We start from the raw sequence: 6,112 nt of genomic DNA, 5'->3' as shown, positions 1-6,112 counted from the left end.
ATGCAATATATCTCCAAAAGTATGTGGACAGCTGACCATCACATCCATATGTGGTTCTTCTCTAAACTTGTTGCCACAAAGATGGCAGCACAGCATTATACAGAATGTTTTTGTGTGCTGTAGCGTTATAATTTCCCTTCACTTGAACCCAAAGCTGTTCCACCATGACGAGTGCACAAAGTGAGCTCCATGAAGACATGGTTTGAGAAGGTTTTAGTCGAAGAACTCGAGTGTCCTGCACAGAGCCCTGATCTCAACCACACTGAACACCTTTGGGATGAACTGGAATACCGACTGCACCCCAGACCTCCTCACCTACCATCTCAATAACATCACCTGATCTCATTAATGCTCTTGTAGATGAATGAACACAAATCCCCACAGCCACTCTCCAAAATCTAGTGGAAAGCCTTCCCAGAAGAGTGGAGCGCATTATAACAGCAAAGGGGGAACAAATCTGGAGTGGTATGTTCCACATACGTATATGGGTGTGTGTCCACATAGAGTACTTTTGGCAATATAGTGTATAATCACAACTATGGGCCATTTAGTGCAGCCAGTGGATTTAACTGAATGTTTTTGGACAGTCGGAGGAAACAAGCGAACCCTGAAGAAACCCAGGCGAACATGGGGAAAGCATAAGTAACTTTACACAGTCAGTAACCCAAGGTCAGGATCAAACCCAGGAGCAACGCTACCTGCTGCGCCACCTGGCACTGAGGCGAGTTTTTCTCAGCGGCTTACACAGATTATTGTAAACGGTGGCTCATTGTCTCAAATGTTCTACCACATTCCAAATATACACTAATTGAAAGACTGACTCCAACACTTTTATCAAAAGGGAAATATTCCCATAAAAATGCCACACACAATTATGGCATGAATTTTCAAGAAGTTTTCAAGAAGCAAATTTTTCCACACTGTACTGATAAACTGAGGACACAGCTGTCACAGTGTGTGTGTGTGTGTGTGTGTGTGTGTGTGTGTGTGTGTGTGTGTGTGTGTGTGTGTGCGCGTGCACGCTGTGGTCAATTAGACAAGTGAACAGAAATGCTTTGAATTCTTTAATCACATATTTTTTTTGGTTCTTGTAGAAACAAAGGGAACCAAGGGAGGGAACCATGAATGCCAACATGTTCTGTGACATACTGAAGCAGAGCATGATCCCCTCCCTTCGGAGACTGGGCCGCAGGGCAGTATTCCAGCATGATAACGACCCCAAACACCTCCAAGACGACCACTGCCTTGCTAAAGTAGCTGAGAGTGAAGGTGATGGACTAAACCCTATTGAGCATCTGTCGGGCATCCTCAAACGGAAGGTGGAGGAGCACAAGGTCTCTAACATCCACCAGCTCCGTGATGTCGTCATGGAGGAGTGGAAGAGGACTCCAGTGGCAGCCTGTGAAGCTCTGGTAAGCTCCATGCCCAAGAGGGTTAAGCCAGTGCTGGAAAATAATGGTGGCCACACAAAATATTGACACTTTGGGCCCAATTTGGGCATTTTCACTTAGGGGTGTACTCACTTTTGTTGCCAGCGGTTTAGACATTAATGGCTGTGTGTTGAGTTATTTTGAGGGGACAGCAAACTTACACTGTTATACAAGCTGTACACTCACTACTTTACATTGTAGCAAAGTGTCATTTCTTCAGTGTTGTCACATGAAAAGATATCATCAAATATTTACAAAAATGTGAGGGGTGTACTCACTTTTGTGAGATACTGTATGTACTAGTGCATATAGTTTTCTTCTTGAGCAAGGCCTTCTACTACTCTTCCATCTCCTCTTCCTCATTCTATTACTCTGTTTCCTCCTTCTTTCTACATTGTACAGTAGACTTTCATTACAGTTTTTTTTTTTTATTATTCATGTCTTGATGTTCAGTCCTGTTTGGAAGTTCAGTGTGTTTAGGGTCCATCCATCCATCTTCTATACCGCTTATCCTTCCTTCAGGGTCACGGGGAACCTGGAGCCTATCCCAGGGAGAATGGGGCACAAGGCGGGGTACACCCTGGACAGGGTGCCAATCCATCGCAGGGAACACAATCACATACACATTCACACACCCATTCATACACTATGGACTCTTTGGACATTCTAATCAGCCTACCATGCATGTCTTTGGACTGGGGGAGGAAACCAGAGTACCCAGAAGAAACCCCCACAACACAGGGAGAACATGTAAACTCCGCACACACAGTGCCATGGTGGGAATCGAACCCCCGACCCTGGAGGTGTGAGGCTAACCACTAAGGTTAGGTTGTTGTAAGGTTGTTGTATGGTTAGGGTTAGTCACTAAATTATTGTGTGGCTTTCCGTCATAAAAAATAATCCATAAATATATTATACTGCACTGTCCTTATATCACCTTATATCATCTCTCTGCTATATGGTCTACAGAAATCAACACTTTGACTATTTTCTTCATTTGGAGGTAAGTGATAGTGATGTAATTGTACTCTGTTTATATTTTGTGAAAATGCATTCATTTGTGACAAAATAATGAAACCTATATAACATTACATATAATACAGTTTTTCTCAATCAATATGACATATTTCTCCAAACTAAAGTTAATGCTCTCAAACCAATTAACGCAGCCATCAAAACACACTTACTTATGCAGAAAGTTGCACCTAAAGAATGATGATGTCCCCACCTACAAGACATTGTAAATTATTTAGATAGTATGATGATAGATGATTTTTGGTGATCTTTATTGATCTTTATTTAAACTACGTATACATCTATAAAAATCAAATAAAAAAAAAAGTATTCAGTTGTCTTTGGGTGCAAAAATGTGCTATGAAAATAAACCTGACGTACCAGATTTCTTTATCATGATATACTTCCACAGCAGTGCCATGTCATGGTCTTATGTAGAACTCACTGTGTTTCTGAATATTACATTCTAGACCATTTCTCAATTCAGTGGATGATCTGTACATGCGTTCGGTGTTGAGCCAACGTCAGTACACTGCTGTCCCTGATCAAAGCTCAGCAGAGACACTCAATAAGCAGCGAGCTCAACAGAGTCCCTTATTTACATTTCAGAGAAATAATAATAATGATGATGATAATAACAACAGTACACCCACAAGACACTGGAAACTTCGAGTGCTTCAGCCATGAAGTGCGCATAGGACATCGTTATTTATTTTTTCTAAAAATACAACCAGAAGATTCATTTTCTGTATTATTCCGAGATGAATATATAAAAAATGATCACCTTTCATATCATTATATCATTCATGCGATATTTTTTTTAAATCAAAAAGAGCAAAAAAGAATGACCACATCATATTAAAGGTGCTATTGATGAACCGTTTACTGGAGAAATACTACATGCTGTGTTTGATTGGTTCCTAGGTGACTATATTTCATTTACTCTGTTCTCCACATGCGGAGTTAATAAGTAGATAAATAAATCTTGAAGAAAATCATTCAGAGGTTCTTGTCATTATTCTTGTTCTTATTGTGGGTTTAGGATTTAAATAAAGTCTTAAAGTCCGGCACAGTGGTGTTGCATGTAGCGTTGCCATCCCACAGCTCTAGGGTCTCAGTTTGATCTGGGGTTTACTGTCTGTGTGGAGTTTCACCTGTTCTCCCTGTGTATGTTTCCCACAAAACCATGACCAGGATAAAGTGTTTACTGAAAATGAATGAATAAAACAATAGAAATCGTCTTAAGCAAATACTACGAACAGATTATTTACAGTATAATCCAGAGCAATGGTCACCAACCCTTTTCCTTTAGCTCTACCTTCCTGCAGGTTTCATCCATCCATCCATCCATCCATCTTCTATACCGCTTATCCTTTTCAGGGTCACGGGGAAACCTGGAACCTATCCCAGGGAGCATCGGGCACAAGGCGGGGTACACACTGGACAGGGTGCCAATCCATCGCAGGGCACTGCAGGTTTAATCTCCAAACAAAATCTAACACACCTGTCTTAGTTGATCAAGAACTTCTTAAAGAAATCATTAGCGGGTCAGGTGGGCATGATTATGGTTGGAGCTAAAGTTTTCAGGATAGTAGATTTCCAGTAACAGGCTTGGTGACGACTTATCCACAATAGAGATAGCATGCAGAAATAACTCATAACTCGAAATGCTGAACAGCACTATTTCTGAATGTTCAGAGGTGTGGAAAGTAACCGAACATACTGTATGTAAATTACAGTACTATGTCTTCCAGCAAGTATGTACAGTAGCAGAGTAAACAGCAAAGTTCAGAACTGATTCGAATTTGAAAAAGATTCTGCATAAACAACATTCAAGCCTAAAACTGCTGAAAGGATCTCAGGTCTATATTTATCCTGCATGCGAGCATCAGTATGCGTGACTTTGCATACTGATAATTACCAGTTTCCAGCTCAGACTCAGACTCAGAGCAGCTGCTCAGTTTTCTCCTGTTCTGGTCATCCTAAGAGGAACTCTCAGAACTATATAAGACTGTACTGCTATCGATCGTAGTATTCACTGTGAAATAAAATAGCACTGCTTTCTAATAAATACTACGGCATTATTTTTTTAAACCTGCAGTACTTTGTTACAGGAATGTTGCCCGAGTTGATTTTTCTTTCGTTTTGCCAATAGTGATGCATGCGAAATCAGCAGAAACCGGTATTTTGTGGCTGAAATAGTTCTATTTTTAGTCTGGTAGTTCAATTTATTACAGCAGCTCATCCCTGGATGGTTAACTGGGATGTTATTAGCTATTTCACTTGCATTGCTATTCTGTTGTGAGTCTGCAGTGAGTCCACGAAACCCCTCACAGACACGACACACACAGTTCAGCTCATGCAGAGCGACGGCTTTTTAATTAACCTTTGCTCTCACAGCAGAGGCGCTTACCCTTTGTGCAGATAAAAAAAAAAAACATTTCTGAATTCTCAAACAGAAAAAGAATAACTTGCTTAACAGTTGTTTTTGCTGATGCTCAATTGTACAGCGGTAGTTCTCACTTTTGTAAAAGTAAAATTTTTTTAAAAGAAACAAACAAAACTTAGTTGATTTGTATAGCATTAACTTTAAAATATCTAATTACTCCACACATAGAGGTATAAATACCTAGTATATCAGAAAAGAGGGTAACGACACGTCTTCTTACGTGAACTGCACATGAACAATCATATGATTTATATGTGAAATTTACACCTCGCATGTCACACATTTTTCACATGGAAAATTTCACATTTTACACTTCTCACATGTAGCACGTGTTTATATTTTCACATTTTTGCAGAAGTGATTTTCTCTCCCTCACTCACTCACTTTTTTTTACCTTGATCAGGATGGTGGTGGATCCAGAGTCAATCCTGGGAACACTGGGTATGAGACAGGAATTCACCTACCTAATATTGTGTAGGTCGCCGTTGTACCAACAAAACAGCTCTGACGCATCAAGGCATGGACACTATAAGATCTCTGAAGGTGTGCTGTGGTATCAGTGGTATCTTGGTATCAGGCACCAAAATGTTAGCAGCCTATAAGAAGTCCTGTAAATTGCGAGGTGGGTCCTCCGTGGATCAGGCTTGTGACTTGATCATATCAATGAGCCTTGGGCGTCCATGACCCTCTCAACGGTTCACCAGTTGTCCTTCCTTGGACCACTTCTGGTAGGTGCTAACCACTGCACACCGGGAACACCCCACAAGTTTTGGAGATGTTCTGACATAGTCGTCTCGCCATCACAATTTGGCCCTTGTCAAAGTCACTCAGATATATACGCTTGCTGTCCTGCTTCCAACATATCAACTTCGAGAACTGACTGTTCACTTGCTGTCCCACCACTCGACAGGTGCAATTGTTATGAGCTAATCAATAACAATTGATTATTCACTTCACGTCTCAGTGGTTTTAATGTTATGGCTGATCAGTGTAGATCAATAATAATGTGTTTACTTGAGTTCATCTGTGCAATCGTCACGTGTTTTCACATATGATCAAATATTACTCACAAAATGATGATCACGTGTGAAACATACATGATATGAAATCCCTCAACCTTATCAGAGTCTTAGATAACACCCATAGACTAATGGCAAAAGAAAACAGATACCAGACCCTCTGCAGAGCAGTGGCAGGCTCCAGCATTGCCCTTATTAAA

Source organism: Ictalurus punctatus, chromosome 24 (genome assembly GCF_001660625.3).
Source record: "Ictalurus punctatus breed USDA103 chromosome 24, Coco_2.0, whole genome shotgun sequence".
In the NCBI taxonomy this organism is placed as follows: domain Eukaryota; kingdom Metazoa; phylum Chordata; class Actinopteri; order Siluriformes; family Ictaluridae; genus Ictalurus; species Ictalurus punctatus.
The sequence above is the reverse complement of the archived record's forward strand: the minus strand, read 5'-3'. Positions refer to the sequence as shown.